The sequence below is a fragment of the Pinus tabuliformis genome, chromosome X, assembly GCF_031772625.1.
Source record: "Pinus tabuliformis cultivar Carrire ecotype Pingquan chromosome X, CPIR1, whole genome shotgun sequence".
In the NCBI taxonomy this organism is placed as follows: Eukaryota; Viridiplantae; Streptophyta; class Pinopsida; order Pinales; family Pinaceae; genus Pinus; species Pinus tabuliformis.
In genome coordinates, this window is record NC_142308.1 from 1655201890 (window position 1) to 1655226992 (window position 25103).

Genomic DNA, 25103 nt, shown 5'->3' on the forward strand with positions numbered 1-25103 from the left:
GACAGAGTCATTGGACGATAGAACCTCCGAAGGAAGAACCGGGTCAACTGCCGTTTCGACCTTTAGACTTTCGTCTGGTCTGGATTCAGTAGGTTCATTCTCAATGACCGACACTTCAGCTGACCACTTGAGCGGGCCAGCTGTATTTTCAACTATCGAGGGATTAGGCACGAGTTTTTGGTATCCAGGAGGAAGTCGCAACGGTGAAACCGGGCGATCTTCCAAAACTCTCTTTGCCTCATCTAAGAATGGACATTTGTGGATGGCATGATTGCCTTCACACAATAGACAGGGTGATCTTGGTCCCCTTCTTCGTCCTTCACTCTCATTAGTCGACGGATTGCAATCAACATGACAACCAGAGGTTGATGCTACCGGATTGTGCAACCTTGGGGACCAGTCCCTTAGTATCCGGGGAATACAAGGACAATCACGATGGAAGTGGATCCCTTTGCAAATGACACATGGCGATTTAGGCCCGGTCGGTGCAGTGTGTGGGTTTTTGTCAGCTTTCTTCTGCTTGCCCCCAGTCGCCTTCGCCATAGGCTCCTTCTGCTTCTTTTCTCTCTTCTTCTTTTCCTTCTTCTCCTTGGGAGGCTGGCTTTTGCCAGCTCTACCTTGCGAAGATGAAGGATCAGAGGAAGTATCATAAGAAGTGGAAGGCTGGTGGGTAGTTCTAGATTGTTCTGACTGTTGATTCGACTGCTCAGGATTAGTGGCGATCTGGACTACATTAGTTGAAAAGAGCCATACAGGTAGGCCAATTGTCAACCCTGGAAGTGACAATGTTGCCATATGAGGCGCACCAACATCTCCCCAAGAGGAGAAGGGATTTGGACTTCCGCCAAGGTTACCTCCTTGGTTGGTGGGCTCCATACTTTTCAACTGAAAGATCAACGTGGGAATAACAGGTGATTATGTTCCGCTTAAAATAAATTTTATTAACGACGCTTTTAGACACAAACTTGCTTTTTCATGTTTTAAGAGTCGAGAAAAAGCTAAAGATGACTCTAGTCGCCTTCGATGTTTTAACGAGCCCGAAGTGACAAATGCTCGGTTGGACTTTTTCAGTTATAGAGTTTGAAAAAGGCCAAAAGAAACTGCTCTGGAGATCTAGGCAGAGGGTGTGCCAAACCTTTCGCGAAACCACAGAATACGTTTTACGGTACGGGTGGTCGATCTTCGTGAATGCTGTGTTCACTGCATCGCGATCAGTAGGGCGGCCGACACGGTTTCCTAAGGATAAAGGATAAAAGCCTATAGGGGTCTCCCAATATACGCGACGGTACGCGGGAGCACAAGTCCGTGTTAGTGCCACCGACTCTCAGGAGGAATCACCCACCTTCGTAGAGATCGACAGTCACTATGTTTAACGACGCCGGAACACGTCTCTACCTAGACCTCTAGATGTTTGCGTTATGTTACAAAGCGTTGTTATGTAAATTGGGTTTATTTTAATGTTGATCTTGCTTAACAGTTTGCCTTTCAGGGTCGCCACGAGATGTATATATACAACTTCCTATATGCAATCTAAGATGAGAAGCAAATCTTTTCAATCTTTCAACTTTGAAAACCTTAATCTACTGAGGGAAAAGAAAGACACAACTTTTTCCACAGATCATAGAACACACACTAAAATGCACATTTTCCTAAATCGTCAAGCACACAGTCAAATGCAAAATGCACAATGCATGTATTTCTTTTCGTTATCCTTAATGTTGATGTAAGACAGAAAGGAAACTGTTGTATAATTTTGAATCTAATTTCAAGTAGAAATAAACAAGCTTGTCCAATAATCAAAAAGACACCTTATGATCGTCTTGTTTAAACACAGGAAATGTATAGATCCAAACCATAAAATGAAAAACAAACAAACTCAAACAGCCATGAACAGTAATAAAACTAGCTCTTAAGATCACAAAGACACTTTTACAGTTCAGGATCTAAGAGGCCACAGCTATACTGGTTCGCTTTTCACAATGGGAAACTGTAACTGAAACAAGAAATACTGAAAGAACATTCACAGTTTCATCACACAACTGAGGCGGAATAATGTGAAGGAGAATGGTTTACAGAAAATACAATGACCAGCAAGCAATCAGCAAAAAATCAGTGAAAACAGGGCCAAGACACAATAGGAAAACTGAGCAAGACAAAGGCTAACTGGACCAGCGCAGGCTCTGGTCTGTCAGTTTGACTCTCAGCGCAGTTCCCGAAGGGAGTACCTACGCTGTAATGCAGACTGCCTGTGGACAGCCTGCTCTGGGACACGAGAGTTACGTCTACAAAGTTTTCCGGGTCATAAAAAGCTCAAAAATGCACTGTTTTTGCTGAAATAAAAAGCTATAGATCAAGTACAGGCTAAGGGATGATCAAGAGGATGAAGATCTATCACAAAGAGTAAAGAGTCTTTTGTAGATAAGTTCTTTAAATCTTGAATTTGCTCAGTAAATGAGCAAGAGTAGCAGACCCTCTACTTCGCTTTTGATATAGTCAAAAGCTTTTCGATTTGGTACTCTTTTCTTCAAGAAATGAATAGCAAAATACTACAAACACCAACAAGATACTAGGCTCCCCAGCGGAGTCGCCAGTTTGTTGTGGGGAAAAGTATCCGATGCGGATGACCCTATCCCTACTCTAAAGGTGACAGTCTTTAGCAACAACTGAAAGTAAAGCTTTGATGATTTCCTTTATGAAAGTACAGAGAGAATGAAAAGAAGGCCAACCAACCTGGTGTCTTTCGCTTAGTCGATCCTTGTCCTCTCTCCTTGTCTCTTGTTCCCAGCTCCTTGCTCTCTTTGCCGGTCCAGCTGCACACAGATCCTGCACAAAACAAGAGAGGAAACTACAAGATACATGTACTCATAACTGAAGCATGGATTAGGGTGAATCAAATATACATGTAAATACAATACATCAATGCAATACAAGTATATAGGAGAACATGCAAAACTTTATTGATAGAAGTAACAGGGTTCTGAGAAGGTTACAACCAATGATGGCTCCAATCCAGCAGCACCTCCCCAGCAGCAAGAACTCTCCTCTTCACCTCTAGTAAAACAATCACCCAATAGCTCTAACTGTAAACCAACAGCACCTCCTTGCTTTACACAAAATTCCAGCCCCCTTAGACCTCATAGAAGAGCTCTATATATAGGAGAGAAGAAGAAAGGATGAGTCAGCTTGAGACTGACATGAAGCTGCCTTGTGTCCTCTCTCTCTTCAGTTAATCTTCAGTTCTTGAGTCCACTTGGAGATCCTTGCTTACAAATGGTGATCAAGTACCTCTTACTCATCACAGGGCGAATCTCATGAACCAAGTGTCAGTTTGGAAGCTTCCTGGGCAGTTGACACCTTGCAGAATGACTGTGCCACTTGGCCAATCTCGCCCAACGCAGGTAGCCTTCATTAGATTTGACTTCCAGCGCAGGTACAAGGAGGAGCAGTTGCATTCCAGCGCAAATGCTCAGTGGAGCAGCTGACATGATCCAAAATTAGCCTGTTTTGAAGTGTTTTCAGGTGGAGAACTGATTGGAAGTGCTGTTGTTTGATGACCTTGTTCTTTTTAGGGGTAAGAACAACATGTTTAGGGACTGAGGATCCCTGTAATTATTGACATTTCATGCTCCATGTCGCGAGGCACAAAAATGTCTATAACAATTAGGAAGACCGGGAAAGCTCCATAACTGGGAGTAAAGAACAAGGGTGATTGAAGATAAGGACAAGAGATACCCCCTCTCTTACTTGTCAGATCCCGCCTCACGACTTTTCTGCCCAGCTTCCGATACGAGTTGGTGACCATAGTTGCCTATCATAGGGACCACACATGTGGCTGCAAGGGGAGTCACGTGGCACATGAGGTTGACGTTGTATCACATTCAACAATACTTTTGCAGGGCACCCTTGTAAAGCTTGGGGGCTTGCACTGGCGAAGGCTGTTGTCTGGAGGTCAGTGTAACTACCTCTGATGCCTTCACCCAGTCTATTTTTGGAAGGCCCTTGTTATTAGCTTTCTTTTATTTTGGTGTCTGATCCTAATCACCCAGAGTGAAAATACTCGAGAGTTGTTTGATCGCTGATATCTTTAGGGACTTTTTAGTTAGTGTTATAAACATATTTGGGCACTGCAACCCCAATCTCATATGTCCATAAACCAACGGCTTCTAATCCCCTAAAAGTGTTGTTTCATACCCTAAAGGAACAAGGTCAACTGATTACATCATCTCCCAGAAGTTCTCCCTGAAAAACTACTTAGAACTGGTCAAAACTGGACCATACAGACTGCTCAGTGCTAAGGGTGCGATGCATCTCACCTGCCACATGAAAAAAGTGTGATGCATACTGAAAATCCCTTCTATAGGGTGCGATGAATGAGAGTAGACAAATGGCAGAGGCAGTTGGCTAGGTGGAAACCCAGAGAATCTTCTAGAAACTGCCCATCTGACACTTGCCTCTCTGAATTCACCCAGGGATGAGTAAGAGATCATGAAATCTCCAAGTGGAACCAAGAACTATCAGATAAATGACACTAATAAAAATCCCAGACGCTGACTCACCCACCTGCAAATATCTATATATGGATCGCTCATCCTAGAGATCTTGAGGCTGGAATTTTGTATTTTGTAAGGAAGTGCTGTTGGTTTCTTTGTGAAACATTGTATTGTTGGGTGATATAAGCTTTTCATGAGGTGAAGAGGGCTTTCATGCTGGGAGGATGGCGCTGGATCAGACAACTTGGGTTGTAATCCTCTCTTCTACTTCTTCTATCAATAAAGCTATTTGAGTTTTCCTCCATATACTTGTATATCTCTGAATCTTGTATTTGTGTATGCATTTGTCTGGTTAATATACATCTGATCCTATATTGTTTATGGTTATAGATCTCTATGATTTGATGGTATTTTGCTACTTTGATTCTACAGGTGTTCTTTGAAGTGGGACAAGTGAGAAAGGAGTGGTGAAAGCTCTATCAAGGGAGAGGGGAAACAAGCAAGGAGACTAGTTAAAGACTGAGGTTGGTACTCTCTGCATCTCTCTCATCTATCTCTCATAAAGGAAAATACAAGTAAATTTAAACTGTTTGTTTTTAAGATAGCTACCCATCTTAGTGGGACTAGCAGCTCTGAATGGACACTAGTTCTCTCGATAACAAAATGGTGACTCCACTGGGGAGTGAATAGTTTGTGTGCTTGTTTCTATTTTTTTGCTTTATAAACTACAGACGGAGCCTAAAGTTAAGCCAGCTAACCTTCAAACTGCTTTTGCTATGCAACTGCAAAGTAGATCAATGCTGCTTCAGTCCATCTCTGAGTTTGTTTATGAACTAAACAACTGACTTGCAAACATCCTAAGAGCCCTGGTGGTAGCTCAAGTAACCTCATTAGATCAGCCCCTGTACTTTGTGTTTACTGCCTATCATTAGCTCAGCCTAAATCCCTGAACTAAGCTGCAAATTGTGAGCAAAAAACCAAACTCAGTCTCGTCCCTAGACCATCGCACTATATCTCATTGACAGTCTAGATGCATCACACCTCACGTGTGCTGAAGGTGAGATGCATCCCTATTTCCCTGTGTTACAAGTGCGATGATTAGTTGAGACCGTTTCTGCTTCCAGATTTTGGTTTTCTCTTCATTGTCTTCAGCTTTATTCAATAGTTTTGCTGTCTGTGATCAGTATATCACTGTTGAAACTCTCTTCCTTTGCATTATTCAGCCTCCATTGATAAAGAATTGTGAATGTTTTTATGTATTTTTCGTCATTTACAGTTCTCCTTTGCAAACAATAGCTTAATCGAACTGTCGTCTTTTGATTTGAAAGTGTCGCAAGTGTCGTTTTCAGTCAAAGAAAAGAGTGTCATAAAGTCTTCCTCTTTTAGATAGTCAATTACACTTTTGCCATTGTATTTGATTTGAATTAATAGTATTTCAAGTGTCGAAAGAAATTTTAAATTCTAAATCGCAAAGTGTCATTTTAGTCTTCCTTACGTTTTTTGAATTTGAAATCACAAAGTGTCATCTTAATCTTCCTTTTGTTTTTTGAATTCGAAATCGCAAAGTGTCGTCTTAAATCTTCCTTTCATTTTTGAAAAAGAAAATTGTTAGTACTGTCGCTCTGAAAGAAAAATAGTTCAGATTTGTACTTAGCATTCTTTTTGTCATTCACACATTAAGAAAGCAGAAAAAAAATACATGCATGTGCATTTGCATTTGGACTGCATGCAAAAATTTATTTAGGAAAGTGCATATTAGTGTGTGCTCTCTGCTCTATGTTGAAAGGATTTTACTTCTCTTTCCTTAGTAGCTAGGATTTTCATTGCAAAAAGAAAGTAAACGATTGTTTATCATCTTAGATTGCATATTTAGGAATTGTATATCTACATCATGCAGTGAACCTTAAAGGAAAACCTCTTAACAAAGATCAACTGTAAAATAAACCTCAATGAACATAAAAATGCTTTGGAACCTAACGCACAACATCTAGAAGTCTAGGCTAGAGACATATTCCGGTGTCGTAAAGCCTGGTAACTATCGCTTTCATCTTAGGTTGGGTGATTCCTCCTCTTTGAGACGATAAGTGCTAGTACGGACTTGTACTCCCACGTACCATCGAGTATCTATTGGGAGACTAGAATAGGCTATATCCTTTATCCTTAGGAAGCCGTGTCTGCTGCCCTATCAATCGCAATGCACTAAACACAACATTTGGGAAGATTGACTACTGTACCTTGAAAAGTATTCTGGAGTTTTGCAATTGGTTTGGTAATCCCTCTATGTAGATTTCCAGAGTAGTCACTTTCGTTCCTTTTCAGACTCATTAAAAGAAAAGGTCCATCTGAGCACTTGTCACTTTAGGCTCATTAAAAATCGAAGGCGACTAGAGTCATCTTTAGTTTTTTCTCGACTCTTAAAAATTGAAAAAACAAGTTATGTCAAAGCGTCATAAAATTTATTTTAATCAGAATAATGTCACTATTCCCTCATTGGTCTTAGGTTGAGAAAGTGGAGTCCACCAATCAAGGATTTCCCCTTGGGGGGAATCCTAGTCTCTTCTCCTCTTGGGGAGATGTTGGTGCACCTCATATGGCTACATTGTCCCTTCCAGGACTTACAATTGGCCTACCAGTATGGCTTTTCTCGACCTCTGTCATTCAAAACACCGCGATTCCTCAGCAATCAAATCAACAACCAGATGATCCTGAAGTCGCTCCCCCACCTTCTACTTCATTTGTTTCTCCCTCTCCTTCTTCCTCTTTGCTTGGTGAAGCTAGTAACACTAAAAACCATGTAACTGAGAAGAAGAGGCAAGGGAAGGAGAAGAAGAAGAAGAAGCCAACGGCGAAAGGGGGAAATCATGCATCGTCTGGTGAAAATTCACACACTGTACCATCCAAACCTAAATCTTCATGTGTCATTTGAAAAGGAGACCACTATCATTGAGATTGTCCTTGCATCCCACAGATCTTAAGGGACTTGTCTCCCCGCTTGCACAATCTGGTGTCCTCAACCTCTGATGATCATGTTGAAAGTACACCGTCAACTAGTGAAAATGAAGTCAATGGACAAAAAGGAAGATCTAAATTTCCTTGTAGGCTATGTGAAGGCGATCATGCCCTCCACCGTTGTCCCTTCTTGGACGAAGCTAAAAGAGTTTTGGACAATCGTCCTGCTTCACCGCAGCGACTTCCTCTTGGATACAAGAAACTCTTGTCGAGTCCATCGCTAGTTGAAAATCTGACTAACACACCTTTGTTGGTGGTCGAAGCACCTATCATTGAAGATAAACCCTCTGAATCCACACCAGACCAAAGTCAACAGGTCGAGACGATAGTCGACCCAGTCTTGTCTTCAGAAGGTCCACCTTCAGATGATACAGTCACCAAAGAGAATGAGGACGACACCATTCAAATTCTTTTTGTTAACATAGAATCCAATGAACATGGGGGAAATCTACCCGTTCCTTCGATTGGAATATACTAGGCAGACCCCGCCTACCATCTAACTTACCATTCCGAATCATAGTACAAGTTTACAGAATGATCATGGTTGGTACTATCATAGATGAAGGGGCTTCTGTGAGTATCCTTTCCTCAATTGCTTGGAAAGAACTTGGTTTGCCATCGCTTCTGCCTGAGATTCAAGATCTGACAGGCTTCAACAAAGGAACCAATCGACCGTTAGGGATCCTTCCAAGTTTGCCTATAACTTTGAGAAGGAAAATCGTTCATCTAAACATGATGGTAGTCCAAGGGCCTCTAGATTACAATCTACTCCTTAGGCATGACTACATTTATAGCGTGGGAGCTATTGTTTCCTCACTCTTTTGAGTGATGTGTTTTCCGCATGAAGGTAGAGTGGTGCGCCTAGTTGACCAGCTTTCATTCCCTGGTTCAAACACAACTATTAGTCAAATGCCATCCCTAACTGGTCTTTTTACGCAAGGAATGTCTCATCAATCTCTAGTCCGTCCACCTGATGAGTGCGAGTGATTCGGTGATTGTGAGTGAAACCCAGGAGGCATGCGCCCTGGTCTGCTTCAGTAGAAAAACCCTAGATATAAGGTAGGTTTCCACATAGGAATATGACTAGTCTGACTATCTGGTCCATTTAGGAAAATGGATCAGACTGGAAAAGGATTCCCCTATCAAAGGTTATGTGATTGGCATTTACAAAAGTCACCTTTTTACATTTCGATGAACATCACCAAGGAAGTGTTTTGTCTGCTACATGGATGGAACAATCTTGTTAATGAAATAACTTCTGTATGGTAACCTGGAAACTCTACTTCGTTATACCTGGGGGCATGCAAACCTTCTTTCATGCAAGTGAAAAGCGACCATTTATTTTCTTAGTTTGTAGGCTCTCAAACCTTTAGACTTGTAGGTTGGTCGTTCCTAGCTTGCATAACAAAAGGCTTCGGAGCAAAGTTTCGAATGGGGCAAGCTCCGTAAAAAATGAACCTATCGATGAGAAATCCTTATTATACGACTGGCACGAGTAGTTTTATGCAAAGTTCAAGCTCGTTAAAAAATAAACCTAGCAATGAGCATATGTTCCACCAGAGTTTAAGCTCATTAAAAAATGAACCCACCTTCGGTAAATAACCATTGCGATCGCATAATTATCAGCTTTTGAACCTTGGTCATGTTCTTACCATCACCTCCACTCTTTTTTATCTGATCATACGCCTCCATTTGATTGTTTACCCTTTTGAGGAACAACTGCGATGAGTGATTTTATTAGCCACCTTTTTACACTGTCATAATTGAAAAGTTCCAAACCTCACCTGGAACTAGCTACTACTCGAAAACATCACTCGTTCCTCAAAGACGAGTCTCCTTTAAGCTCTTTTCATCTGACTCGTAAAACATGAAAAGATTGCTAAGAAATTGGCCTCTCCAGCTCGTTAAAATCATTGGAAGTGCCATCCCTCCTTTATATTTTAATCTTTTTGGACCTGAGGGATCATTACACAAAAATATCGAGCATTTGTCTTGTTCGACTCTTTAAAACTATCAAAAAGTCATCCCTTTTTTATTATTTTATACTTTTTCGGACTTAAGGGATTATATTTTTATGAAAAAGGACTACTGGAGTTGCCTTTACGTATCTTTTTAGACTCTATAAAATTGAAAAGGACCGAGTTATTGTTGTCGTTAAACTCGTTAAAACAATAGTGACAAACTTGTCCATGCAGCAAGAGCGAGTTTCACTGTCACTAGGCTCGTTAAAACATAGCGACAGGGTTGCCCGAAGGGAAAATTATAGAACAAGAACATGTTATCCTCCTCAAGCTTGAAAAAAATAAAGAGGCACTGGTCAGAAATGACTGGGGAAAAATTGGGAAGAAAACTTGAAGAAACTTTATTGGTAGCAGGTCACTCTTGAACATGACACTTTCACTCCATCACCATGATTGAGTCAGGTTGGGTTATTCTGTTCACCGGTCATATCACCATTAGTCCTCCGTACCATCCATTTTTGGGGTTAATGCTACCAATCCATTTCAGTGTCACCAATATGTTCAAGAGAATTTTCTCAGAGAATTCACCAACCCAGCTTATGTCTCATCCGTTGTAATACCTTCACGCTTCATTCTTTCATGACCGCCACCCTGAACCTTTTATCATAAGATCGTTTTCACCTCCACAAAATCATTTGCTCCATTTCGTGTCATAGATGTGGGATTCATTAAGGCCCTCCTACGACAGGTCATTTCTTGTCGACATCAGCTCATTATCCAAGGAGTTGACCTAGGAACAACCCTTTCAGTACTTTGAAGCTTGCATGTCTCAATGGCAAGTTTCTCACTTCCGGTGACAGGTTTACATAAATGGCCTTCGACTGAAAGATTTTGCGTGGTGTTCGACATCAACTCATGTTTCACACCACGTGAATTGTACTGCATTACCTTGAGGGTCATTATCATTATTGATGATTCCTCTCGCACCTGTTAATAACTTACATCATTGGCTGGTAATCAGGTGATGTCTTTCCATGTTCGACACCAGAACATATTTTCACATGGATCGACTTGTACTTCGGGCGAAGATTGAACGAGTTTGAAGACCCCAGATCTAGTTTCATCCATCTAGACTGCGATATATTTAGGAAAATAAAGACATCAAATGTACATCATAGCTGCATAGATAATCATCCAAGCTAAGGGATGATGGCTCTACCAGAATCATCAGTCTGCCACACAGACGGTTGTCTGTCCTATGTACATGAAAATTAATTTATAAAGTTGAGCATGGGAATGCCCGCCTCAGCTAGATCATGAAAATACTATGAAGATAATGTATTGTATTGTATCTTATTACAAGTCACCTTCCAGTTCGAAAAACCTTGGATCCTCAGGATAAAGCATTTCACCTGACATCAGAAGATTTACAACCTCATGCTTTAGGGCACAACTGTTATAGACATATTTGGGCATTGCAACCCCAATCTCATATTTCCATAAACCAAGGGCTTCTAAGCCCCTAAAAGTGTTGTTTCATACCCTAAAGGAACAAGGTCAACTGATTACATCATCTCCCAGAAGTTCTCCCTGAAAAACTACTCAGAACTGGTCAAAATTGGACCATACAGACTGCTCAGTGCTAAGGGTGTGATGCATCTCACCTGCCACATGAAAAAAGTATGATGCATACTGAATTTCCCTTTTGTAGGGTGCGATGAGCGAGAGCAGACAAATGGCAAAGGCAGTTGGCTAGGTGGAAACCCAGAGAATCTTCTAGAAACTGCCCATTTGACACTTTCCTCTCTGAATTCGCCCAGGGATGAGTAAGAGATCATGAAATCTCCAAGTGGAACCAAGAACTATCAGAGAAATAAAACTAATCAAAATCCCAGAAGCTAACTCACCCACCTGTAAATATCTATATATGGATCCCTCTTCCTAGAGATCCAGAGGTTGGAATTTTGTATTTTGTAAGGAAGTGCTGTTGGTTTCTCTGTGAAACATTGTATTGTTGGGTGATCTAAGCTTTTCATGATGTGAAGAGGGCTTTCATGCTGTGATTATGGCACTGGATTAGACAACTTGGTTGTAATCCTCTCTTCTACTACTTCTATCAATAAAGCTATTTGAGTTTTCCTCCATATACTTGTATATCTATGAATCTTGTATTTGTGTATGCATTTGTATGGTTAATATACATCCGATCCTATATTGTTTATGGTTATAGATCTCTATGTTTTTATGGTATTTTTCTGCTTTGATTCTACAGGTGTTCTTTGAAGCGAGACAAGTGAGAAAGGAGTGGCGAAAGCTCTATCAAGGGAGAGGGGAAACAAGCAAGGAGACTGGCGAAAGACTGAGGTTGGTACTCTCTGCTTCTCTCTCATCTATCTCTCATGAAGGAAAATACAAGTAACTTTAAACTGTTTGTTTCCAAGATAGCTACCCGTCTTAGTGGGACTAACAGCTCTGAATGGACACTAGTTTTCCTGACAATAGTGAGTGTTCTTTACTCCTAGTCAGTCTAGCTCTATAATTTTTTGAGTCTTTAAGTAGATATTTTAAATAATTCAAAGTGGTTGACCGACCATCTCGACGGTCTAGGAGACGTCATGGGCTATCACCTACGAGTCCTAAGCCTTCTCCTAGAAGGTGTAGGAGCGATTCTACCAGTGGTTTTCAACCAGTGGCAGCAGGCACATCGGAGATTGATCCTCCGCTTGGGGTCATTGATTCACAAGATAGACCTGGCACCAGTAGAGAGTTAGAGAGGAACACACCAGTTCTTTCTCGAGTAATTTTTCAGTCAGAAGATAATATCAAAGTTGAAGATCTTTCAGAGTTGGTTGCAGCTCTGAATTATCCTCTTCCTCTAGATCATCCAAACGTTCTATTTTACATTGGAACTCCGACTCATAGGCCTTCGAGCCCAAGTTTACATACATTTATTCCTTCGATGACCACTGCTGGAAGCATGGCATCTATGACGAGTGTTACGAGCATGCAAAATCCAATATCTGTACAAGGAGGAGGAACTATTTCCATCCCTTCTATTACTCCCATCATGACTATATTTGGGTCTATTTCCATTCCGTCAATGAGTGGGAGTTCTCAGGCTACTGCATCAAGTTTTGAATTTTTCCCTTATGGAATGCCATCTCATGGGATTCCTTCATTTCCCTTGAACATATCATCAACCACCTCTACATCCATGATGAATGAATCAACTTCTTTTAAGGGTTTCCCATTTGGAAGTGGTCATGTACCACATTCCAATCCAATAGTAGGTTCAATGCCTTTTTCTTTTACAATTCAAGATAGTAACCCCTTCTAGAGTTGGACAAACCCTGCGGTTAGTGGGATAGGAGTTGGGAATCAATTTTTCAGCCAACAAGGGAATGTGTCGTATTCTTCAGTTAATTCATTTCATAATTTTCCACCCATTGCTAACGCATCGAATCCTTATTAGGGGCTGTCATCTCCTTTCAATACTTTGTTAGGGGTAACTTCACTAGTTACGGAGGATTTTCGGCAGGAGTTGGTCAAAATCCGAATTTTGTTGGGCCACAAGGAGCACCTTTTGGTTTAGTTGGCTCTATGAGTTACTTTGGGCAACCCGATGTTTTTCAAAATCCAGGTCATTCTTTTCAAACCTTTGGGAACCCCGCCTGGTTTGGATGGAATTCCCAAGGTCCCCCACGACTTCCTTTTCTGGCCACGCTTAACTTGCCAGACTTAACTAAATTGACAAATGATCTGATTTGGTACAATCTAGCTTGGCCACCGGTCCCAACTAAACTTCCCTCAAATATCCCAAAATTCGAAGGGAAGAGTAGTGAAGATCCGAAAGACCATGTGACCACATTTCACTTATGGTGCTCATCCAACTCCCTGATAGATGATTCGATCAGGTTGAGGTTATTTCAGTGCACCCTAACTAGAAATGTGGCCAAATGGTATATAGAGCTTCCAGGGGGCACCTATAGTTCTTTTTGTGATTTGGCTAGTATCGTTTTGAACCATTTTTAGTTGCCTGTCTGATATGAAGCCATAACTGAACTTCTGACTAACTTTTAGGAAAACACCGCAACTCACATTTCGGATCACATCGAAGAATGGAGGAGGAGGAAAATGATTATCAAAGCTCAAATCCCACCAAAGTTCCTTCTTGAATGGTTTCTCAAATCATTACAACCTAAGATCTCAAAGGATGTGTCTCTTTTTGGGGATTAATCGGAAGAACAGGCTACTTTCTGAGCCCAGTAGTTAGAAATGATATATTTTCAATCTAGGACTCTTCAGAAAATTCTACCTAATGCTTCTAGATCTAAAGTCGATTTAGCCAAACCAAAGCTAGGCCCCCATGCTGATGGTATAGTTAGATCGATTGATGTTAAGACGACGAACCTTTTGAATCAATTACAATAGTTCTCTCGACAAACTACTTCTTCTAACCATGCAGCACCGTCTACACCTACACCTTCCCAACCTGCCTCTATAAATGCAGACCAGACCTCTAACCCCAAAGGAAATCAACAATCCAATGGGAAGAGGAAGGGACAAGGTAAGAAAAACAACCAAGAAGGGAAAGGAAATGCAAACAAACCTGACAATGGTGCCAGAGAGGGTAGGAAAGAGTCCAAGAAAAAGGTAAAGTTTCCATGCAAGTTATGGAATGGAGATCATCTAACTCACCTCTGCCCCAAGATGCAAGATGCTCAACACTTATTAGTACAACAAGGGTCCTTAAGCTCCCAAGCTGTTCTTACTAACCCTTTTCCCCAAGGGTAGCAATTACTTGCTGGTGAAAATTCTAATGTTGGTACCTCCTCCAGGGGAAATCAGGAAGGGGAAAACTTGTCAAATGTTTATATGATGAACTCTCATATCGATGTCACTACGCGAGCACGTGATTATGGTGAATCAGAAACATCTAAGGATAAATCTGTTCCCAAAGCCACATAGCCACTTCATATTGAGCGATCCTCTATTGAGTCTATACCTCAGATAATGAAAGGTTCAACAAAGCACTCAACTATTAACCCTAATGATAGGGCAGCCCAGAACTACTTGATTGTAGAAGATCTGGCTCAAAGTCCTTGTGCTATGTCTGCATTGGAGGTACTCCAGTCGTGCTGTGCTTAGAGAAGTGCTTTGCTTTCGATCATTGGCACAGTAAATCCAAAGAATTATTTAGTGCTCACTTTTGATATGTTGAATGTCAAAAAGAGACTTCCTCACCATATGGCTTTCTAGATAAAGTTCAGATACTGAAAAACCAATATTTTTCGGACAGTTATAGATGAGGGAGCTTGTACATGCATGATGTCTATGTCATGTTGGAAGGCCATTGGATCACCTTCAGATGTTCCTTCACCCACTCTTTTGATGGCATTTGATGGACATTCTCATAGGCCACACGGGATTATCCTGACCTTTCCTATCTATGTTGGGGGAAAGGTAGTGAATATTGAGGTAGAAATTGTTGATGCTAATGAGGGAGCTTGTACATGCATGATGTCTATGTCATGTTGGAAAGCCATTGGATCACCTTCAGGTGTTCCTTCACCCACTCTTTTGACGTCATTTGATGGACATTCTCATAGGCCACACAGGATTATCCCGATCTTTCCTATCTATGTTGGGGGAAAGGTAATGAATATTGAGGTAGAAATCATTGATGCGAACCTAGATTATAACCTCCTCTTAGGCAGGAATTGGATTTACGAGATGGATTATTCTACATCCTCTATTTTCTTCATGAGGGGAGGATTATTAGAATTGATCAGTTAGACTATTCTCCAGGTGATTGCCACGCAACTTCGTATTCTACCGTTCCATTGGTGGACAATCCCCATCAACCTATTGAGAATTTAGGAGTTGGGATGTACTCTTTGTTAATGGGTATTTTTTACCTCCCTACTCCTACAGCTAGAATTAATGCAATTTCATCCTTTAAGGGACCTTCTCAGAAAGAGTTCTTTTGAACTCAATATCGGACCCTTGGCCCTTACCTTCATATACCACCACATTAGATGGAGGGAAGGTAGGTGGAGTGGCATTTCCCATGTCTGTAGTGGAACTTAGTTATCATCTATCATTAACTCTACAGACAACCATCCCACTCCTTTTTCACAAGAGGAGTTAGATGATGATGTGGCTTTGGTTTGGGCCCTTGATTCTTCTTCAGCTCTAGATTGCTTGGATACAATGTTACCATCTGAAGGATCAATTTTAGAAGCACTGATGGGAGTGGATCAGCCATGGGAGGATTTACATCATCGTTCATATTTTCTCCCTCCATTGCATGAAGTTGAATCTAGTTTGTCCAATCTATCTGCTAGTGATGTTTGTACAGTTTCAAACCCTTTGGCTCCAGCAGAATTTTCTGTCGAAGGTAACATGTCAATTATCTCATGAACTGTGCCTGTAAACATCTATATGAATCATAACGTAATAGAAAATTTCTTCATCGAAGCTAATTGTTCCTCTGAAGAAATTCAAATCTAAACCAATATCTTTAAAGAGTTTCGAGATGTGTTCACTTGGTATTATGAGGAAATGCCTGGAATTGATCCATCTATAGTCCAGCATGAGATCAAGACATACAAAAATGCCAAACCGATTCGTCAAAAAATTCGACTGGTCAATCCTTGGAAAGTAGAAACTATTAAAGCTGCAGTTGAAAAGTTTCTTAAGGAGGGTTTTATATACCCCATTCCTCTAATTGAGTGGGTTTCCAATCTAGTCCTGGTAGATAAGAAGCAAGGAACGATCTGAGTATTTATCGACTTTAGGGATTTAAATAAAGCTTTTCCAAAATACAATTACCCCACCCCTTTTATTGATCAAATTGTTGATGAATGTGCGGGTAATGAAATTTTTCATTCATGGACAGATTCTCTGGTTACAATCAAATTACTATCCGTCTAGAGGATCAGCACAAGACAACCTTTATTTGTCCCTGGGCATGTTTTCATACAAGAAGATTCCTTTTGGTCTTAAAAATGCTGGAGCTACTTTTCAACGGGCCATGTCTTATGGTTTCCACGACATCAAACATGTTATCGAAGAGTACTTGGATGACTTAGTTGCTCATTCTTGCAAGAGAATTGATCATCCCAGCCACCTTCAGTTAGTCTTTGAGAGATGTCGTTTTTATAAAATCCGGTTGAATCCAAATAAGTGTGTTTTCGTAGTCACATCCGGTTGGCTGTTAGGATTCATTATATCGATTGAAGGGATTCGTGTTGATCCTTTCAAGGTTGAGGCAATAATTTAGTTGCCTCCCTCGTCTTCCATTCGTCAACTTCAAAGTCTCCAAGGAAAGGAAAATTTCTTGAGGAGATTTATAGCAAATTACGCCGAGATTACCAAAGGATTTATGCATTTTCTTAAGAAAGGAGTTCCATTTTTATGGGACGATTCGCACAACGATCTTTTGATGCTTTGAAAAAAGCATTAACCTCTGCTCCATTATTGAGTCCACCAGATTATGGAAGAGATTTCCTTTTGTATCTTGCTGCAGCAGAATCAACCATTGGTATGGTTCTGGTTCAGGAGGATGATGCTCTCAGAGAGCATGTAATCTACTACTTGAGTCGAGGTTTAGTGGGACGTGAGCTACACTATTCTCCCATTGAGAAATTTGCCTTGGCGGCTGTCCATGCTATCCAACGGCTTCATCATTACATTCTGCTGTGAAAAATTTTCATCTTAGCGGCTGTCAATCCTTTTCAGTTTGTCCTCAGTAGGCGCTTGATTGGGGGCAAGTATAATTGATGGATTATTATTTTGCAAAAGTTCAATCTTGAATTCTTGTCAACTAAATCTAAGAAGTCATTAGTTTTTGCGGAATTAATTTCGGCATTGCCTTGTGAGGATGTTATTGTTTATGAGGAAAATTTTCCCGACAAACATTTATTCCTCATTTCTTCACAAGATCCATGGTACAGAGATATCATTATATATCTCAAGACTTTGAAGTTTCCACCTACTTTCTCCAAAGATGAGCGTCAAAAGTTACATCACCTTTCCAAAAACTATGTTATTATTGGTGATACATTATATCACAGAGGGGTTGACTCAATCCTTAGGAGTTGCTTAACTTTGGAAGAAGCTGAGTCTGTACTTAACGATTGCCACAGTAGAGCTTGTGGCAATCATCTATTAGGACTTGCAACAGCCCAGAAAATTTTGCGTGTGGGCTGCTTTTGGCCTTCAATTTTCAAAGACTGTATTGAAGCAGTCAAACATTGCCACCCTTGTCAAATTTATACTCGGAAAATGCACACGCATCCAACTCCACTTTTTCCTATTACCATTGTCGGTCCATTTACGAAGTGGGGCATTGATTTTACTACATGTAATCTGCCTTCAGCAACAAATCAAAGGTACATCATTGTGGCTGTAGAATACTTTACAAAGTCGGCTGAGGCCATGCCTACTTACAAAAAGGATAGTGAAACAACAACCTTGTTGCTCTTAAACCAGGTTATTTCACGATTTGGTATCCCAAGAGAGATTGTCACTGACCATGGCAGTCACTTCCAAAATCAATTGATGACCGAATTGGCTCTCAAGTTAGGCTTTCGATAGGAGCATTCATCTCCATATTATCCTCAGGCCAATGGGCAAGTGGAAGCCGTGAATAAGTCCCTTAAGACTATCCTACAAAGGACAATTGATAAAAATCGATCCAATTGGCACATCATGTTGTACTCGGCACTCTGGGCATATCAAACCTCTGTTAAGACTGCCACCGGTTTTACTCCTTTTCAACTAGTTTATGGGTTGGAATCTATTTTCCTTGTAAATGTGAAATTTTGTCCCTTAATATAGAACTTCTTCTAGAGACATCTAGTCTCGAAGAATGCCTCGTTCATTTGGAATATCTTGATGAGTAGTGTCGAGATGCAACCATAATAAACGAAGCCTGTAAGAAAAGGATTAAAACTCAATATGATAAAGTTGTCCGTCCTCGGGTTTTTTTTTTTTTTTTTTTTTTTCTGAAGGTGACCTTGTCTTAGTCTATGACCAAGACAAATATGCCCTGGGGGCAAGCAAATTCAAAGCTATGTGGTATGGTCCCTTTATAGTCAACCCAGTTTTGGAAAAAGGGGTTTATGAATTAATTGATTTTTCTTAGGCTTTGGTCGAGCAATTTCTTGTTTGTATATATTGTATCTTTGTACATATTTGTCTGGAATTTTGTGATATCGACATTTTTTGATTTTCTATGGCAGGTGTTGATGGATGATTCGATATATTTCGGATTCACCAATGGTGCAAGTCGGCACACTCGGAATCTTGCTTCTGCAGCTTGGGTGATTTATTATCCATCTGGCCAGTTGATGGTGTCAAGGGGAGTATGTATTGGCCCTGCTTCGAACAACATTACCGAATATACTGCCATTATTAATTTACTATCCGAAGCAATATCTTATGGGATTGATTCATTGGTAGTTTATCTAGACTCACAACTGGTGGTGTCATAGTTAAATAACACTTATCGGGTTCGTGATCCTTATTTATATCACCAATTTTTGAGAGTGAGAGTGTTGCAATGATCATTTATTTATATTACATATGTTCACATTCCACGATTTGAGAATTCATTAGCAGACTCTATTTCTAATCAAGCATTAGATTGGCATATTAATCATTCATCAAATTAAATAACATCAAAAATCAAATCTGTATATATATCATAAAATCACTTGTATATAGATAGAGTGTTCAAAAAAATAATATACAAATTTGGGATAGGATGCCCTTAAAATTTTAGGCTTATGCCCATAATCATGTCTAGTCATACATAGATCTATCTATTGACCCAGCTCAGGATGAGCGGCTAAAAAGTTAACCACAGTGTTGGCTACATGCTGAAGTATCCGGACCCAGTCCCGTGGTACCCCTACCACGCGAACCTGCATCTCCTCAGGCAGGTCCTCTATGGCTATCATAGGTACCTAGTGAGTTAGTCTCACAAAGTTCCTCTAAACAGCATATAGGATTCTCTCTGTTTCAGCTGCTGCCTCTTTGGCCCCTCTTCCACGACACCTATGCCTCGGAAATCCATTTGGTATCACTGGACCCACATCTGGAACATAGTTATTTTGTTAGTATCTTATCTCATCAAAAATATTTTCTAAGTTCATTTCATATTAAAAAATCCAAAAAATCTTAAAAATTTCACAAAACTTAAAAAATTGTTACCTATGTCTCCCCATGCCGCATTTGGTGGTAACACTAAGTCTGGATCTCCTCGGAAGTCCATGCCGGCATATGGGTAGTCATCGACCGCGATGATCTGTTGATCCCACCAGGTGAAAAACTCATCATCAAAAGTCATTCTAGGCATGTCTCCGCCCCCAAAGCACTTCATCAAATCCGCCCATCTACCCATTCGTGGATCTCTAGGGCTACTGATGGGTGCTGATACTTTGGGACGTAGCCCAGGTACCTTCTGGAAGAAGAATGAACACAAGATGGTTCCGTATCCAAAATTTTTCATTTTACCCTTCTGTATAGAGGTCAATTGACTCTTCATGTTAGTCAGAAGAGGCATGCACCAGTCAAATACTGTGGTAAGACAATCCACTGCCAGGCTCATAGATACTCGTGATGCCTGATGCAGGGAAGATGACCCATTTACCCTTGCAATGGTAAATAGTAAAATCCTCAGGGATAAACTTTCCACATGTTTGATTGGAATTTGACTTCCAATCTTCTCTGGATGTCTAGGGCAATATATATGGACATAGTCTTCTACTGAAAGACTACTTCTCGTCCTGCCAGTCGAATGCACGACCTCCCCTCTTCGGGAGAGACCGGTAATAAAATAGATGTCTTCAACCTCAATCCATAGAGGCATCTGGTCTATCATGAAAGCGTCATCCTCTACACTCCAGTAGTGGATCAAAAGTTCGAACAAGTGCATATTGGCTTTCATATTTGGCATTTTGAAGAACTTAAGTAAGCCACAACCTCTCAGAGCATCCAGTGCATTTTGGTCATTCATTACCTCATTATCAATAGTGGTATGCTCTCTTTCCCTCCAAGTGATAGTCATCCTGCAAAAAATTAGAGTTTCAACCATTAGTTTTTATGTTCAAACTTTAACTCGCGTACATGCGGGTTCCCTTTACACACAGTCACGTGTAGGGCCATCATATACATGGATTGTTCACATCCAACCCGCGTGTATGTAGAGTTGAATTTTTTGGCATAGTTTCCCATGGTCAAAACTTTGAGAAAACTTCTAAAAACTATCATAAAACATTGCAAGTAAGATTTGAGGGTTACCTGGAAACATTGGGGTGATTTGAACGATCCAATTGTTCAAAGGAAAGCATGTTCTGTTTTGCTCCACAGCTGTTTGCTCCAAACAGAAATGAAAAAACTGTGAGTGTAAAAGTCATTATATAACTTTGAAATTACAAAATATTAAAAAAAAAAAAAATTATTTTTGTCTCATGGAATTTTTTACCTGTGGGCTTGGATTGTCGAGAGTGGGTTGTTTTTTCAGGAAATTTTGGAGACTTCTTCGAGTGTTATTTTGGTCCCATGACCGCTGACCCATCATGGTAGGTACCTTTCTCTCACTGGCATTTAGGTTAGCGAAAACCATTTTCCACTGCATCTTGCATACTAGCCTCCATTTAGCGATACATTAGTTGTAGGGTCAACACCATCATATCTTGGTTAGAAAACCATTTTCACTCGCCGATTTTCAAATCATGATGTGATGGTAGAGCCATCCTTTACATGGGAATCTTAGTTAGAACCTCGCTAACATTGGTTGCCCATGTTGCTACACTGAGTAGGCTCATGAGTCCTCTTTAGTCCCGCCATGACTGATGCGTTGAAGGCACATTCTCCTTTCTTCTGCACTAATTTCTAGCCTTATACCCTAGAGGCTCCTTTGTGTTGAGTAGTACTACTGCATTGCATTTTGACTATTTTCACCTTTTTTCCTTGAGCCGGCTTCACTTGGACTCGTGTTTAAGCCAATTATCTCACCATGTCTTCTGCAAAATAAACCATGCAATCACTTAGCTTTTGCAACTTGACGCGTCCTTTTATCCATGGAAAGAACATCCCTTTGAGTGTCCTTGACTAATTTCTCCTCCCTGCATTGAGCATAAGAATGTTCCCCTCCCAGGAACTAGATCATCTGCTTCTCTGATACTCATTATTTCCACTGTACTATAGCATTATTTTATTCTTTTTCCAGCTTTGAGAAAAAGACAAAAAATTATATATTCCAAAAAGAGCGGGAACGGGACAACATTTCCATATTTTGTTGGCAGCTAGAGTCAGTCGTGTTTCCCTTGAACAAAGCACTCAAAAGAAAGTTTCTCCTCCATTTGGATGGGATTTAGTTTGACTTAGGTGAGCCTTAACCTTGTTATTGAGTCAGTACTCCTCTGATTGGTTACCACTTCCAATCATATGGATAATTTGCTTATGCCTCTTGCATGACAAACTTATAAAGAGTTATCATATGCTGCCATATTGTTATAGACATTTTTGTGCCTTACAACTATAAGCATGAAATGTCCATAATTCAAGGGATCAAAAGTCCCTAATGATGTTGTTACAACTCCTAAAGGAACAAGGTCAACCAATGACAGCTTCTCCCATAAGTTCTCCACCAAAAAACCACTCAGAAACAGTCAATTCAGGATCAATTCAGAGGCTCCACTAGCTGCTTGCGTTGAAATGCAGAAGTTACACTGGCTAGGTGCACTGCAACGTAGGTGGAAGCACTACCAGGGTGCGCTGAGCGGGAAACGACAAATGGCAAGCTCATTCAACGAGGTGGAAAGACCCTGGAAGCTTCCAGAATCTTCTCCAATGACACTTGCCTCAATGGATTCGACTAGTGATGAGTAAGAGGTTCTCAACCTCCAAGTGGAAGCAAGAACTGACAAAGAGAAGCCACAAGTCAAAACATAAGCTGACTCATCCTCTCTGCTTACATCTATATATGGATCTCTCAACCAGAGGTTTAGGAGGCTGGAATTTTGTACTTTGACGAGAATTGCTGTTGGTTTGAGATTGAGGTTAGCACATTGGGTGATTTATGCTTTGTTGGAGGAGAGGAAGGGATTCCTTTGCTGGGAGGTAGATGCTGGATCGGAACTCACTTGGTTTTATCTCCTCTTGGACTTTCTTATTTCATCAATAAACTATTTGAGTTTCTCCTACATGTTGTGTACCAATGATGTTTTGTTATGCTTACATGTTTAGCTTAATCTTATCTTGAGCTTTTTATGAATGTATATCTGTATCTTTGTGTAGTTTCTCTCTCTTGTGATCTTGCAGGAATTCGGTGAAGCTGGGCCGGTGAAGGAGCAAGAAGCTGGAAGCTACTGAAGAGAGGAGTGATTTGGATCGACAAACTAGCGGAAGATACAGGTTAGTTAGATCCTTCTTCCTCACTTACATTTCATAAAGAAGAATACTCAAATAAGTTTACTTGTTTGTTGCTAAGGCACTATCACCTCTTAGAGTGGGATAGGGGTATTCCGAATTGGATACTTTTCCCAACAACAAATTGTCCAATTCGGAATGCCCCTATCCCACTCTAAGAGGTGATAGTGCCTTAGCAACAAACAGGTAAACTTATTTGAGTATTCTTCTTTATGAAATGTAAGTGAGGAAGAAGGATCTAACTAACCTGTATCTTCCACTAGTTTGTTGATCCAAATCACTCCTCTCTTCAGTAGCTCCTAGCTTCTTGCTCCTTCACCGGCCCAGATTCACCGAATTCCTGCAAGATCACAAGAGAGAGAAACTACACAAAGATACAGATATACATTCATAAAAAGCTCAAGATCAGATTAAGCTAAACATGTAAGCATAACAAAAAATCATTGGTACACAACATGTAGGAGAAACTCAAATAGTTTATTGATGAAATAAGAAAGTCCAAGAGGAGATACAACCAAGTGAGTTCCGATCCAGCATCTACCTCCCAGCAAAGGAATCCCTTCCTCTCCTCCAACAAAGCATAAATCACCCAATGTACTAATCTCAATCTCAAACCAACAACAATTCTTTGCAAAGTACAAAATTCCAGCCTCCTGAACCTCTGGTTGAGAGATCCATATATAGATGTAAGCAGAGAGGATGAGTCAGCTTATGTTTTGACTTGTGGCTTCTCTCTGTCAGTTCTTTCTTCCACTTGGAGGTTGAGAACCTCTTACTCATCACTAGTCGAATCCATTGAGGCAAGTGTCATTGGAGAAGATTCTGGAAGCTTCCAGGGTCTTTCCACCTCGTTGAATGAGCTTGCCATTTGTCATTTCCTGCTCAGCGCACCCTGGTAGTGCTTCCACCTGCGCTGCAGTGCACCTAGCCAGTGTAACTTCTGCATTTCAACACAGGCAGCTAGTGGAGCCTCTGAATTGATCCTGAATTGACTGTTTCTGAGTGGTTTTTTGGTGGAGAACTTCTGGGAGAAGCTGTCATTGGTTGACCTTGTTCCTTTAGGAGTTGTAACAACATAATTAGGGACTTTGGATCCCTTGAATTATGGACATTTCATGCTTATAGCTGTAAGGCACAAAAATGTCTATAACAGTTGCCCCCTAAAGTATGAGGCCGTTTATCGGGTGAAATGCTTTATTAGGAGGATCCGAAGTTCATTCAATGCTGGGAGGAGACCTGTAATAAGATACAATACAATACATTATTTTTCATACTGTTTTCATGATCTAGCTGAGGCGGGAATTCCCATGCTCAGCTTTATAAATTCATTTTTGTGTACATAGGACAGACAACTTTCTGATGATAGACTGACGATCCTGCTGAAATCATCATCCTTTGGTAGGATGATTGTCTGTGCTGCAATGCTGTACATGTCAATGTCTTTATTTTTCCTGAATATATATCGCAACCCGGATGGATGAAACTAGATCCGGGGTCTTCAAACTCGTTTGATCTTCACTCTAAGTACAAGTCGATCCATGTGAGAAATGTTCTGAAGTCGAACATGGAAAGACATCGCTTGATTACCGGTCAATGAGGTAAACCGTTAACAAGCGCGAGAGGAATCACCGATAATGATAATGACCCTCAAGGTACTGCAACACAATTCACGTGGTGTGAATAAAGGACTTGGCATCGAACACCACGCAAAATCTTTCGGTCAAAGGTCATTGATGTATACCTGTCGCCGGAAGTGAGAAACTTGCCGTTGAGGCATGCAAGCTTCAAAGTACTGAAGGGGGTTGTTCCTAGATCAACTTCTTGGATAATGAGCTGATGTCGACAAGAAGCGATCCGTCAAAGGAGGGCCTTGATGTATCCCACATCAGTGACACGGAACGGAGCAAATGATTTTGATGGAGGTGAAAACGATCTGATGATATATGGTTCAGGGTGGCGGTCATGAAAAGAATGAAGGATAATGTATGGTAGTGGATGGGACACGGTTGACTTCTCTGGATGACTTCTCTTGAACATATCGGCGACACTTGTGTGATGGATTGGTAGCATTTACCCCAAAGGTGGATGGTATGGCGAGACCATGGTGATGTGACTGATGAATGAAACAACCCAACCCGACTCAGGCACGGAGTGGAAGTGTCATGTTCAAGAGCGACTTGCTACCAATAAAGTTCTTTGA